Source organism: Ptychodera flava, chromosome 9 (genome assembly GCF_041260155.1).
Source record: "Ptychodera flava strain L36383 chromosome 9, AS_Pfla_20210202, whole genome shotgun sequence".
NCBI lineage: Eukaryota > Metazoa > Hemichordata > Enteropneusta > Ptychoderidae > Ptychodera > Ptychodera flava.
The window spans coordinates 12,710,969-12,727,529 of record NC_091936.1 but is presented as its reverse complement, the minus strand read 5'-3'; positions in this window follow the sequence as shown (position 1 = coordinate 12,727,529).

The following is a 16,561-nucleotide window of genomic DNA, read 5'->3' as shown; positions in this document are numbered from 1 at the left end:
AGTAACTATTTATTTGAAAATAAATGGACAAAATTTATATGACCTATACAGTTTGACACGTGCGAGTGTTTTGTCTGGCACCAAACTAAAACTAACGATTTAGCAGACTTATACCGCTTACGGAAATTTTATCTTTAGAGATTGCCCTGAAAGCCATTGTTACTTACCCGATTATCGCGAGATTTTCACCTTGTAGAGCTATGTCTGGGGAAACGGTTGGCATTTATCTTGAGCGGCAAATAAGAAGCGACAACATCTAGCACCATACGTACAGATATTCACATGGGAGGGCCATGGTTTCGTGTAGTAAATACACAACTCATATATTACGAGCGATCTATCTCAGTCTTGAATAGGCTGTGACAGGCGTCCAAATAGAGATTTCTTTAAGCAGCGTGTCCAAGCATTGTGGAAATTATACTAAAATGTGTTCATAGAATGCACATGACTCTTGTTCGATCAAAATCGAACTCAACTAAAATTCAATAGAAAACCCAAGACTATGATTGGGTGTCTATTTTGGTGGAATTTCAATGACGTTGCAGGAAGCTGCACCCAAAAAGCAATTGTAACGTGTCATATTTCAGACTGGATACATTCAGTATCTTAGGGGAGAACCATTTGTTTTCGGGGGAGGTATGGAGGAAGTGGGTATTGGAGCAATTTTTTTTTTCTGTCAGAGTGACAGCAATTTTTTTTCTATTGTCACACATGCATCAGTTCCCCCCCCCCTCGCCAACCATGATGAATTTGAGTAACCTCCCTCCCTAACCCTGAAATTTTGACTGATCCCTCCACTTAGAAAAGTTAAACACCAATACATGTAATTGTAAAATTTACAAAATACAGCAACAGTAAAGACCTTCCCTGCTAGAAATCATCTGTTATCTCATGATGGTTCAAAAAGGTGAACCCATCAAACTGAAATTCAAAGTCACAATAAAATAAAGATATAAAAGCTCACGCAGTGTCTAACCATATCGTATTTCTGAATTCGGATGGGTATTATGACAGGGTTTTCTCTAAGATATCTGACCGGGCAGAATTTGAAAGTAGTCAGAGGGAGAACACGCGAGAGGCTTAGGGGGAAAGTGTCACAGGGGCTTTCCCCTATCTTGCATGGCAATTGTTTAAGATATTGATGTGTGCAATGGCGGAGTCTGGTGCAATCTGAGAGGTGTTTTTTAATTTTTTACTAACTGAAACTGTTAGAATAACCCAAGGGGTGGGGGAGTACGAGAGGGGGTTTCCCTTCTCGTGTTGAAAATTTGAGAAATTGATATGTTTAATTGTGCAATCTGAGTTTCAGTTTATTTTGCACTCGGTAAAACTGTTTGAAAATGACATTGAACACTCATAGTTTTTACATTTTTTGCATGATCAGTGTTTGAGTCACAATATTCAACAACCAAACAATGACAATACAATTTGTGAAAAACAGTTCTGTTTGCCAGAGACTGAAGACAAATGAATATACAGGAACGGAGAATCTGTGACCTTCTTGTGTCATTTCTCCAGCTGCCAGCTTCTAATGAAAAGCCGAACATGGTATGTTTAACTGTCAAAATGGTAATTGAACTAAGGTAAATTAAAAAATGTTTCTGTGATAATAGAGGATGAATTCACAACAGCTCAGTTTTGTCCTAGATCCTGAGAAAATTTTGAGAAATTGATGTGCGCCATGGTGCAGTGTAGTGCAATCTGAGAGGTATTTTCAATGTGTCTTTTACCAGTAAAACTGTCAGAAGACCCAAGGGGAGAGCACGCATTGAAAATTTCGATAAAGGGATGTGTGCAATGGTGCAATCTGAGATGTGTTTAATTTTATTTCGCACAAAAAATTGGATAACCCCGCCCCCCTACTTTCTCTCAACATTTTGAAGTTTTCAATTTTTTTTAGTGACACCCCTCCCCCTCACATTCCTCCGAATACATGGCGAGACACCGGTGAATCGATAGTGCTTTGACCCTGGTCATGTGACTCAGTCCCCGGTAAAACAGTTTGTTGTTTGAGTGATTCGTCTTAACGGTGTTTAAAAACCAAAAATGGGGTTCCATCATCAGTCGCTCTCTTGTTTTGTATCCCCCGCTTGGTTGTGTGATTACTAAGTCATCTTTGTCCTCAAAGAGGAGAAGCCGGATTAGTTATTGAGAGAGTTCGCCACTATTGACGGACTCTATAGTGAGCGATCCGGTGTGTGGTTTCATATTATAATTAACATGACCAAGCATCGACGTAAGTACTCGGGAAGATGTTATCTTTTGTGGCCAGAGAAACGAGGCTCACACATTGTATTTCATTATATTTGTTGTTCCTCAATTTGTCATTGTCAACTTGTACATCTTTCTGGCATATTTATATTGAGAGAATAGTATATTGGTTTAGCACTAGCTTATTGACTCCTGTCTTGTGTTTTAAATTTTCACAATTTACAGAAGTCAAATAGTCCCCTTTAGATAGTGACTATGCCATTGAGATATTGCAACAGAAATCCTGAAATATGATTTCTTGGGTCAAAAAGGGAAGGAAAACATTGAGTGTACTCAGTGTAAAGTAGACCTATGTAGTGCATGCCTACATCATAAGTACTGGGAAAAAAACACAGAATTGTTGAGGTAAAAACATTTGCGCCGCCTATGGCATCGTGCCGGCAAAGAATACATGAGAATAACATTTCCAAATTTTGCTAATTTCTGGTGCATTGTGACAATTATTTTTCAATTGTGTCTGTTATGACAATTTTTTTTCTCAGGTCATAACAGGATCAATTGTTTTTCTTCTATCTCACCTGGTGACAATTTTTTTTTCTCAAAATCCTCCATACCCACCCCAGAAATCAAATGGTTCTCCCCTTATCGAGAAGGTCGGAAAACGTCTTTTTGTGCCTACTATGGTTAGGCAAGACAACAAGGTAGACAACTGCACAGGGAAATGATGCATATCTCAGCCTAGCGATGCCTCTTGAAAAAGATTCACAAGGCGATCCACGGTTGCAACCAACATGGCAGTTTGTCATTAGAGCAGCTGCAGGGCCCTCTAAGAAGGCTGAATCCCTGAACGACACCTTACATTTTTCGATCGTTCGGCAAAGATTACTCAGCCCTTGGGATTACCCGATCTTTCTTCCGTTCAGCTCGCTTGGACTTGATTCCTCTGATAAAAGAAAATGTTTTTATAGGTATGGTTGCGTGTCTTTTATTTTCATTCATTCATTCAAAACATGCCGCACTTTTCAATCCCAGGTTGTTGTATTAGTGGTGTTCTCCTCCCAGTCAAATACCTGGCCAGTACGATGCTTAATTTCTATGACATTGATTACACAAACTGATCTCAACCTTTTTACTATGTTCAGACAGGGAAAAATTGAAACGCTTCTGCAACACTATTTGTGATTTGTAAACCAGGGGATTAATAGATTGAGTCCGCTTGCGTCCACATACACAAAATTAAGCCATTGTTTTGATGTTTAAGACGTCTTAATGCGCCCTCTCGAGTTCAAAGGCGTGTATGGCCAAGCATTGTTTGTAACAAGATGGCTGAAATGGACGACGTCGTACTGGCTGTAAAGAATGTGAAAGAGGCTCCCCACCTAACTATCCAAAATGTTTTTGTGTCGAGTTTGTGTTTTATTCGTTTCTAAAATGTGTTCCTACATTCTTATCAGATTGTTTGTGTTAATAAAAATGTTTGTTTCGCCTCGCCATAAGCTGCTTCTTCCTCACACAAACAAAACATTACCGTCCACACTAATCCAAACTTCCCTACAAATATCCGAGGCGAAACAAACATTTTTATTAACACAAACAATCGGATAAGAATGTAGGAACACATTTTGAAACGAATCAAACACAAACTTAATGACTCAATCGAATATTTTTGTTCCCAATTAATAAATCATAGACAATCTCAATTCTCGGTTTATGGCAATTTTTGTCGACTGATAAAAGTCTTTTCATCTTCAACATTCCATTCTAATTTCACCTACGGTATATAATATCCTAACCTCCTGTGACTTTCCTTCTAAACGTTGATTTGCCTTGTGCACCAAAGAGATGCTGTATTTTATGCCAAACGATGAAAAAATATGTGAAGAAATAACCATGTATCAGTCAGTACGGCAGGCGAAACCCGGACGGCCATACCGATTGAGGACAGAGCAGAGTAGATCGAAACGCAAACGGGGTGTTATTACAGGAAAGGCGGTGACTTATTTTAAAGCTGAATAAAATGTTGTCTCTGGTTGTGTAAGTCTGTTGATCGAAATATATATTTTGTTCCCAGTTGATTAATCATGGGGGATGGCAGTCTCGATCTCCCCTTTATGGTTCGATATTTACTGACTCGTTCCCTCTCATTTTTGTCAATCAATGAAAGCATTTTCGTCTTCCATATTCAATATTACTTTGACCGATGTTACATCCTGACCTATACTGTCATTAGTTTTGACCAACGTACAAAGACATTGCCCATGCGTCCGGCTGATGAGATGTTTTGCAAAACGGTGAAGAAATGGGGCCCGGGAGACATCGATGTCAGTCTTTCCGGACTGTTTACATGTAGCTATAGGGGATATCAAAGGAGATGAATCAGTTAGTTGAATAAAACATAACTTTTCGGACTTATTTTATGTCAATTTTGTCAATGTCGGACTTTCGATTCAAGAGAAACCAGAATCACCTACAGAGATGTCTGTATTAAACACGGACGCACAATTGGGAATAGTTTGTTATGCTACTGTCGGTCTCAGTCGTGGTGTCTCTCCCATAAAATTTCGAAGCTATAGGTCTACACTTGTCGTTTCGATTCACAGGTAGCGGTACACCGATGACCAGATATTGTACCGTTCTTAAAACTAGTCTAAGCAATTTTACGACACTGCACTATTTGCCATCGTGTCTCCCCGTGAACGTCCTTGAACCTATGGACGTGACCATTGTTTTACTGCGCCCATTAGAGTGTAAACCCCTGTTCGTTACCAGCAGAATACTTTTTAAAGTTCTGTACATCAGTGTACACTGTGTGTATAAGCCCTAAACCTAGTTTAATTCAATTATGGAAAGGTATTAAAGAATAAAGGGTCGTTACAGTTGCTAAAATTGCGAGAAAAACGGCACTTTTTACTCAAATAGAATAGTCCTATTCACAAGCGCTATTGTTTTAAATCACGTCCATGGTGTGCAGTTGATTTTCATTCTTTCGTGCAATTTCATTCGCTTGAAGCAATTATCCTTTCATTTGACTGCTCTGTGGGACTCTTCTGAATATGTGTTTTGGATAAAAAGAACTCTACAGTGAAAGACATAAACTTCGACGGTGATAGGTATACAATATCGGTTCGATGTGTGAAGATATACAGATTGCAAGTTATTTTAGAAGTTCTCAAAACCAGTAAAAATAATTCTGCGCGCCACTTATTGATAATTTCTTCTTGTGAACGTCCTTGAATCCGTGACCGCGACCATTGTTTTCGAAGTGTTCGACGGTGGATGATCGGTAGATTAATGAAGATATATGTTACTGAACTATCGTGTGATTGTTTAATAGCATGGTTAGGTAATAGACGGTGTAGTCTGTAGAGGCGATACGACGAAATTCCACGGCCCAAGGGAGCGTACATCGCATGGTTTCTTACAACGAACGAGCCGTCGGTTTCCATAGCTACTACGTGAAATCCGGCCTCACCGATGTCCCGGGCCGATGTCCCTGTCCTGATTCGGAGAACAACTTTCAAGCTGCGTGTTGAGATTCAGATGTCCGATTTTTTCATATTCAAAAGGCTTATTGATTTACAGAGAACGCCCGTCTTGTTTTTAGCTTTAACTTAGCACATGATGGCAATTGAAAATTCAAAGCCAAATAGCCAGTGGGAAAAAAATAGACGACTCGCTCTCACCAGCGGTCGAGGTCGCAATGAAAAAAAAAATCGAAGTCTCTGAAATCGGTATCATTGCTCCGCCATGTTTATTGTTGGTTGTACGGCCAGTTTAAAGTCACAGACTTTCTTCACGGTAAAATTCATATAATTGCCATACCGCGAAGTTCCATGTGCATTTCAATATGTCTATTTGGAAGCAAAAGCGCCACGGACATTCGATCGATGGTGATGAACTTTCTCCAGGTCGTGACATGTCACCAGTTACGAACTTTACCGGTTTTCGATACGAAAGATGCAATATATTATCAGCGTTGTTCACGTTGTGTTTTGAGTTTGATATGGAATATAACAGGAAAACACTAACGATTAGAGTGACGATAGAGACCATGCCCGATACGGAAAAATTGACATCAACTACTTGCAATGAGCAGTGACCTGAAACTTCAGACTGATATATAAATGTCGACAATATAAACATTGAAATGTCGGAGAGAGAGAGGGAGAGAGGTTTACGCTGTCGCGAACTGATTATACTCTTTCGGATATGACTTCGGTGTAGACGATACACAGACATCGAAATGTACACCTACTTTCCAGAAATTCGACTAATCTTATAATAAAAGTGGAACAAATCCAAAAGTGTTGGTTGAAGTAAATCTTCAGATGTTGGTTTTCTAAAGTTAGATAATACTTACAGAAATATGGTCGTCATAGTCTTCTTTTAAAAACTATTATCTTCAACACCACGTTTCTTATGATCGGTGATGTCATTTTTTATTATTTTTACAAACTTTCAATGCATCAAACGCTATAAGACTATCTCATCTGCCTGTCAAGGAGTTACAATATATTTCCAAGGGCTGGCACACGATGTCAACTTACGTGTCGTCCGTCGAGTGGCCGTGGCAGTGTCACAGATTGTTCCGTCTGTAATCGCGGCCACTTTGATTTTGATGTGACGCAACGTGCGTTTGAGGTTTTTTTGTTACGAAATTTGTCGACCTCACAAAATTTCACAGTCCATGCTTTGAAGCAGTCTCAACATGGCAAACATGTCTCGCTTAAATTTCATCCTCGTCGTTCCAAATTAAATTCGACCACTAAATTATTTCGGCAGTTTTAATTTCCTATTAATTCGACGTTTTTCAAATCGTAATGAATTTTTTCTGGTCGAATTGATAGGGTTTTTGGTAGCAAGCTTATCTCTTCGTCGGACCAGTATACTGCGAGATGTAGTACTGTGTTCGGCAGCCATGGCGAAAGTGAATATTGTATATTGGTTGTTGTTTGTTTTATGTTACAAATACCTGTCGCGTGAGGGCGTTTGAAACGCTTCTGAAGCGGCTCAGTCTGTCCACACAGCGATTTGCGGATAGAGTTAATCCCTACAACGGCTCTGGTCGGGCCGACTAAACCGTCTCAAATCTGAAACGCTTCAGAACTACTTCGGAGTGTCCACACATAACTTTCTGTGTCAGTATTGGCCCAGAACCGTTTCAGAGACGTTTCAATGGCCTGTGTATGAACGGCATATTTGTCACATTTTGCTAATCCTGCAAACAGAGTTTATGCAAGCTTTTGATTGACGGTCGGTTCAAATCGCCAACGGTCCTTGATTCCCCATGACAAACGCTCAAATTTCCTAAAAAATTGTCTTCCAGTCGCCTTAGACTTTGAATATAACCATAGAGTTCAATCGGCAGCAACTTTGCGCTGACCGCTTGGCAGTCTGTCTCTGTTTTTGCGGCCAGGGAAAACTAACAAGTTGCATTTTCTGGAGCGTGTGCCTGCGTGTTGCCTGTTTGGTGTCCACTTACACGATGAACACCGCCATTACTTGGCGCCCTTTTAAAGGGAGGCTCCGCCTTTAAGGATGGTAATCACGACTTTAATACCAGTAAATTTAGAGCAGTTTGCTACTTCAAAAAAGATGAACAATATGAGCTTGTATGAATTTGGAATTTCAATTGAGCTATGTGAGAGTATTCCTACCAAATGTTGTGCCAGAATGAATGAATTTGAAATGTGAATTGAACTATGTGAGAGTATAAGTATTCGGAAAATTTAGAAAAGTAGGCGGCTAGCTTCTGTTTGCAAACCAGGTTCCCTTGGTGGGAGGAGTGTTACACCGTGGCCACTTTAGTGTTGATTAAGCCTGTCTGCAGCAAGCAGAAATTCTGTTTGTATAAACGAAACAAAGTGGTGATCGGTGTAATAGATGTAAGGTTCACTATCGGCACCCCACTGTTAGGATTGAGATAACGTTCTACTAAAATGTCTCGCCTGCCCAATTCAAATCGATCACAACACTGCACTGTAGACACGCTGTAAGTCTGCACTCCGACAATGAACATCAATAACAACGGTCGCTAATATCATAGGGGCAAATACTTCAGTGAGGACGTAGCAAGCTTGATTGTTCAAAATATAAGAGATTGTGGTGGAAATCCGGCACCTAGCGAGGTATCACGAGGAGCTTACAAAGAAACAAGCAAGCGTTTCAAGATAAGCGTGGAGGGAGCCAGAAAAGTTTGGAAGAGATGAACATGTATCAGGACAAGTTCCCTTCAACCGGGATGAGAAAAGTGTCGTTCATGGTTACACACATGTGAATACATGTACATGTAAAACGCTACCCCGACTGTACTTTACTCTTACCTTTCCGTACCAAGTGAAATTGGAGTACGTTTATTCACGGTTTGTAGGAAAGAAACATGGCTTAGTGCAAGTGAATGTTTATTTCGAAAGTTTTGCAGTCAAGACGGGCGATGTCTGTAATTTAATCGCTAACATTTTCAAAGTGGCATTTCCTCAATTCCCGCGTCTGAACAAAGTCTGAACACGACACTTGCGATACACACTATAGTATCGTTGGTATCCATTCACTGCAATATTGAAATCGGCACAAAATGTTTGATGTTCTCTAACACTGACTGCATTTGAAACACATGAATTTTAGCAGATACTGAGTACTGATAGGGCAAATGCTGTGGTCAACATCATTTGTATACAGTGTATTTTATAATCACTCCCTAATTTCAGGCTAATCGGCGTGTCCACGGGGTACCGATAGTAGGATCATTATCACCACTGATACAGGGTAAAGTAACCGTTTTATCACCCTTCTGCAGACAGAAATTCTGCTTGTACCAGACAGGCTCGATCAACACTAAAGTGGCCACGGGTGTAAGAATGTTTTAAAATTGGAAGACATTTCTGAGTTTATGCATTGTTATGCAGTGTATGAAAGACACACAGAGGGAGGGTTTCAGGGAGGGGAATGCAATACATTTTAAATTTTGAAGACTTTTTTGGAGTAATTTCATATATTCTTGTACTGTATGAAACACCATTTCAGCATACAGAATAATCATCATCACAATCAATTACAACATGTTTTCATGGGATAAAGCTTTTAAAAAGTCAGAAACATTATATCACTCGGGCCGGTCATAGGGATAAATGCATTCAGTTGGCAAGGATAATAGCAAAAATTCACCAGACTGTTGTGTAGAATTTAGCTCATGACTTGAACAAACATTTTGAAATACATCTGAGAATAATGGTTTTCACAACCCAGAAAATGATCCGCTAGAATCTGACCAGTCTGCCAGTTTTACTGATTTAAATAAACTTGACTGAAGATACAGTAAAATCGGTATAAACACTTTATTCAATTCAATGAATTATAGGAACACAATTTTCAGTGATTTTAATTCACTGTACTAATTCCACAATGAAAGTATCCGCGAGCTGATTATAGATTTTTTGTTGATGTTGCATATAATTGAAAAAGACAGCTAAATTTCAGTGTTCATGATTGATAAAATCCCAAACTGACAACACCGAACGCCAAACTATACTATACCACACGGTTTCGTGTGGTTCGATACATAGCGACCACCGCGTAGTATGCACAAAAAATAGGCGATTTTTCTATGCATACCACGCGGCGGCCGCTATTATTATTATTATTATTATTATTATTATTATTATTATTATTATTATTACAAGTTTAGGGCTATAAGTATTATATAGAAATCTAATAATAGTTCATTGAGGCAGGAATTCTGATAAAGAGGTGTTATATATTTTAATTTTGTCATAGGGGTGACTTCCCATTGATGTACGTGCAGCGCAGTTTTCTTCCATCAAAAGTCACGACTATGAAAAGATTTCCAATATAAATTAACTCTCTCTCTCTCTCTCTCTCTCTCTCTCTGCCTCTCTCTCTCTCTCTCCAATGAAAAGATTTCCAATACGCCTATAAATTAACACTCTCTCTCTCTCCCTCACCCCTCTCTCTCTCTCTCTCTCTCTCTCTCCTATGAAAAGATTTCCAATAGGCCTATAAATAAACATCTCTCTCTCTCTCTCCTCTCTCTCTCTCTCTCTGCAGTGAAATTGCTATGCTGCGACCACCGAACGAATATTTTCCATACATTAGGAATAACATTAAAAGTTCATTATATAAATCTAACCAGTGTAGTCTGGCAGAGACCCGGCGATTCGCGTTCTTCTCTGTTGGAACACGCGCGCGCCCTTCAGAGGGACGACGCGATTCCCAGAGCATGCGCAATTGAGAGTGCGTGGCGTGACATTAGAACGTCTCCGATCTCGTGCTATCGTGTCGTTAGCTTTAAAAATGATGGAATGTCAACAGAAACTGGAATTACTGCAGAGAATACTTTTCAGGAAATCACATGTGAGTGTCTAAGGAAACAAGTAGGACGTTTAGGAAATCCTTTCAGAAACTTCACGCCGCCTGTGGCCATTTTGTGGAGTATAAGCTTATAAGCTTGCGTAACTGTATGTGCGATGTATGATAGTGAGCATGCGTGCGTGAGTGCTTCACGAACTCTACAACGTGTTGAGCGGCCTCAGTCAGAAAAATGTAACAACTTAGCCGGCTATTGAACCACTCTTTTTTGGGAGTGGAGATTTAGCCGACTGGTTCTGTCTGTGGCCTTTCAGCTAGGCGACTGATGCCGTATGTTGTGGGTTCGAATCCGATTGAAAACTATCCGAATTTTCTACCCTGGGTAGGTAACACTGCTGGTGGACAGAATTGTCCCCTAGGTTATCGTTCGCCCAGTTAAAGCGATGAAATTCGTTTCTTCGCTTCGATAAAGTGTGTATGTGCGATGTATGATAGTGAGCATGCGTGCGTGAGTGCTTCACGAACTCTACAACGTGTTGAGCGGCCTCAGTCAAAAAATGTAACAACTTAGCCGGCTATTGAACCACTCTTTTTTGGGAGTGGAGATTTAGCCGACTGGTTCTGTCTGTGGCCTTTCAGCTAGGCGACTGATGCCGTATGTCGTGGGTTCGAATCCGATTGAAAACTATCCGAATTTTCTACTCTACTGTACATATTGCCGGAACATATGCGATGGAAATGTTTGCGTTTCACGTCTTTCAATTATTCAGATGGAAATGCCGCCCTCTACTCAAACTTTGAAAAAAAACAGGGTGACAGACTTTGGAAGGCTAACTCTTGTATAACAATGACGTAATTTAATGGGAAGACATTTGTATTCGAGCACGGCTACAGTACAGTTTTTGATTCGAGAACTCTCATCATGTCGGATTCACTGAAACAGTCAGTTGTATGCTCAACAATCCAGAGGGTGAGTCGAACTTTTTCCTATGTCCATGTAGAACTTGTGCAAAAATAAGCGAATCCACAGGCCTTTGGCTAATCAATAAATGCGTTTTTCACCAAGCTGAAAGGTGGAAAGATTTATTATTTTGTAGCACGTCAGTAGTTTGATATGACTAACGCCTTTCACAATAATACTGGCTATTCCATTGAGCATCGTGCTACAGGTCAAAATCTTATTCCTCAGGTTGATATACATATGCAGAGATTTTTATAGAAAGTATTCCATAGCTATTTACATTTCTTTATCACTTTTTGCGGTTTTGCGGTTTCCTGTTTTTTGTTAGCCGATTAGCCGGCACACGCCAAAACGACTACTCTTTGCGGTTTTCTATAATTTTGGCACGCGCCAAAACGATTAGTCTATTGCGCTCGTATGGGCACGTTTAGTCTCACTGTTTACCTCCGGTTGGTTAGCAACACAGTTTTGACAGCCGATTCTTTATATTTAGGGTAAATTGTTGCAATAAAAGTTTCCTACGACGTTCGCACAAGTGAGAGCCCTATACTATGTCAAGTAGGGCAGTATTAAACGTGATATCTTGTAAAATTTCCCCCTTATCTTGACCTGCTGGGTTTTTAAAAAGTGTTTAAAGGTATACAGGCACCATGTTCAAATTAAGCCGTGCTACCATGGAAAGGGATCTAGCTAGTCATATAGTTTATGGGGTCACGCCAGGTCACACTTAAATAATGCACCACTACATGGTCATAATTTTACTATAGTTAAACAATCAGAAATAATTTGTCTTCATTACTCTTCCTAGAATGGGACAAAGAAATTATTAATTGTCAATCCATAAAATAAATAAATACCAGTGAATCTTGAGTGCTAAGAGGAATTGGGTTCACAATGAGTAGAATTAATTTTATCACATGAATTAATTTGAAGGCATAAACTTAATTCGATGAATGCGAAGTTAGTAATATACTACATAACACTTATTTCAGATGACTGCATGAAACAAAATTAAAAATGCTTGAAAAAATATTCTGGTCTATATAAAAGTAATATTAACACACTAAAATTAACGGAAAACATAATTGTGACCAGAATGGCCCCAATATACATTATCTTTATCATTATATACCTGCGTCTGCAATCTTTGGAGTTTTCTTCGTACAGTAAATTTCGGTATCAGAGGACGCAGAGTCCAATACCTTTGCCGCGGAGTACAATAACTTTTGGTGTTATTGGACGCTATTTGACCTTTGACCTCAAAACACCATTACGTCAATGCGGGGAAATACTTCTAAATATTGGGTACTTCACAACGTTAGTAGTGGTGAATCAAAAGCCTGTGAATTCGGGTGAAATTATGCTGCCGGCCTACAATTTCTCACACGTACACTGCGCTGCGCGGGTTTGAAATTTTGTTCTGTGCGCTTAGCGGACGCGCTTAACGCGTTCTCAGTTTGCTCGCGATCGCTCAGTGCAGTGTGGGACGGTCATTCCCAAAAAAGCTTTAATTTTGATTTTTTCGAGGTAACATTGGATTAAAAAAGGTGTATAATAATGAGGTTATTCCCAAAATACCGGGATTTATGTCCGAGTACATTTTTAATAGAAATAAGGGAAAAAGGAACATTTTCAATGCCAAAATAGTTACCATGGCAACTCGAAACATTAAAATTAGTCTGTTTTTTGTGTTCTCTGACCCGGATTCCCCCACTAGATAATTTTCATATCAATCAAAGTAACTTTTCATGGGATATTAGAAAAATTGATATTTTCAACCCCTAAAATGGTTACCATGGAAACATGGGGCAGTGAAATCGATATCATATTTGGTCTTTTCGACCCAAAATACCCTACTTGTGAAATTTTCACGGAAATTGAACCTATTATTATTCGCGTTATTATTTCTATATAATACTTATATTAATTATTATTATTATTATTATTACAAGTTTAGGGGCTATAAGTATTATATAGAAATCTAATAACAGTTCATTGAAGCTGTGTGGGAATTCTGAAAAAGAGGTGTTGTATATTTTAATTTTGTCAATAGGGGTGACTTCCAATTGTTTTACGTGCAGCGCAGAATTGTGCATCATACTGTACGGAGAGAGGGGGATATCATTAAGCCAAGGGGTAATTAAATGCTTGTTGGAAAAGTGAAACCAAGCAGTTTACGCGATACCAGCAGGCCTAGACTTTAACTTTTGTGCGAACTTTACGGATACACGTTCAATCGGTTCAATTTAATTTTGTTTTTAGTTTTCTTCCATCAAAAGTCACGACTATGAAAAAGATTTCCAATATAAATTAAAAATCTCTCTCTCTCTCTCTCTCTCTCTCTCTCTGCAGTGAAATTGCTATGCTGCGACCACCGAACGAATATTTTCCATACAGTAGGGGTAATATTAAAAGTTCATTTTATAAATCTAACTTAATTGCTTAAGTTAGGTCTCAGAACCCCCCACCCCAAACCCCAACTCTAATAACTGACCTAAAATTGAAAAACATCTCAGACACGTATCCTGTACTAATTCTTTCATAAACGTACCAATGTATAATGGATTCATTCTGATGTATCATTTAAAACTTATTCAGACTTACTTCGTAAGCGTCATATTGGCATTGCAGAATAACATTGTTTCTGCATTTCGCATGTTTCGCCCTGGCAGTGTAGTCTGGCAGAAACCCTGCGATTCGCGTTCTTCTCTGTCGGAACACGCGCGCGCCCTTCAGAGACGCGACGCGAATCCCAGAGCATGCGCAATTGAGAGTGCGTGGCGTGACAGTAGAATGTCTCCGATCTCGCACTATTGTGTCGTTGTGAGCTTTGAAAATGATGGAATTTGACAGAATCTGGAATTACTGCAGAGAATACTTTTCAGGATATCGCATGTGAGTGTCTAAGGTACCAAGTAGGACGTTTAGGAAATCCTTTCAGAAGTTCACGCCGCCTGTGGCCATTTTGTGGAGTATAAGCTTATAAGCTTACGTAACTCAGCAGCGTATACAGTATTTCTACTGACACTGTACATATTGCCGGAACATATGCTATAGAATTTTGCGTTTCACGTCGTTCAATCAATCAGATGGAAATGCCGCCCTAAACAGGGTGACAGACTTTGGAATGCTAACTCTGTATAACAATGACGTAATTTAATAAGAAGATATTTGTATTCGAGCACGGCTACACTACAGTTTTTGATTCGAGAACTCTCATCATGGATCCGACCCTGGTTGTATTCAACAATCGAGAGGGCTAGGGTGAGTCGAACTTTTCCTATGTCCATGTAGCACTTGTGCAAAAATATGCGAATCCATAGGCCTTTGGCGAATCAATAAATGCGTTTTTCACCAAGCTGAAAGGTTAAAAGATGCGCCATCACTTTGGGACGAGCTAGATAAATGCATGCAGTCAAACCCAACTGGGCACAGAAATTTGCCATAATATGACTTTGTTCTGGAAATTACGAAGACAACCGGCCGTGCGGTGGAGCTTTGCAACAAAGTTCCAATATTGGAACGACGTACTTGAATGACAGGCACAGGAAACGATGACCAATAAAAACCCATTCTCGTCGCATTTTGATAATAATGTATCAATCACAATGACACAGAAATTATGCCTCCTCCCAACAGAAGGGCCATGGTTTATTTTTAGCCCTGCTACACTATTTCTTAGTGCTGAAAAGGCCATGTTGTGGTCAGGTCGTCATGGCGACTTTTAAAATTTGCATACAACTCTGAGGGTTAAACGGTTGCTAATAGGTCCCAAACTTTTGAGTCCCACTGTCGTCCATTATACCTGTTTCCTTGGGTATTAAAGGTGTGCAAGTATACACATCAAAAGACTAGAAAATTCACTTCATAGGCAGAATCTTGTAAAATAGCCTTTTTTCTCTGGTTAACGAAAAAAATTAATTATTAATAATTATTAATATTATAAATTAAAATTGATTATTTGAGATACTAGTAGAATTAATTTTAGCACATAAAATTAATTTGAAGGCATAAACATAATTCGATGCATAATGAGTTAGTACTGTACTATATAACACTTATTTGGGATGACTGCATGAAACAAAATTAAAAATACTTCAAAATTATTTCTGGTCTATATAAAATTAATTATAACACACTAAAATTAACGGAAAACATAATTTTGACCAGAATGGCCCAAATATATATTGTTTACTATTCATCCTAGAATGAAGGCAAAGAAATTACAATTATTATTATTATAGAACAAATTTCTAAGTTGTTACTTAGACATCCATAAAATAAATAAAAAAACAGCGAATTATGTTTTAGCATAGACCCTCTCGAGGGTCTATGGTTTGAAATAAAAAAACTGTGGTTACCAAAATGGTTACCAAGGCAACATAAAACAAAAATTAACATGGAGTTCATGCTGTGATAAATACACTTAGGAGAGCATTTGCATAGTAACTGGGATTACATTTAATGAATTTGGAAAAAAATTGAAATTTTAAAAAGCGAATAGGTTACTATGGAAACAGGGCAGTAAAAATGGATATCATATTTTGTCTTTCTAACCCAAAATAACCCTTTGGTATAATATTTCTGTTGATTACTGGATGTTTACATTGGATATTTGGTCTTTCTAACCCAAAATATCCCTTTGATATTACACATTCTATTGATTCCTGGATTTTAGATGGAATCTTTAAAAAAATGGTAATGTTTACTCCTGAATGGTTGCCATGGAAACATCTCACATTACAATGAGTGTGATATTTTTTGATGTGCTAACCAGACAAACCCTTATGATCAAATTGTACATCGTTCTTTAATAGGAATTAGGGAAAAAGTAGCATTTTCAATCCCAAAATAGTTACCATGGCAACTCGAAACATTAAAATAAGTCTGGTTTTTGTGTTCTCTGACCCGATTTCCCCCACTAGATAATTTTCATATCAATCAAAGTAACTTTTCATGGAATATTAGAAAAACTGAAATTTTCAACCCCTAAAATGGTTACCATGGAAACATGGGGCAGTGAAATCGATATCATATTTGGTCTTTTCGACCCAAAATACCCTT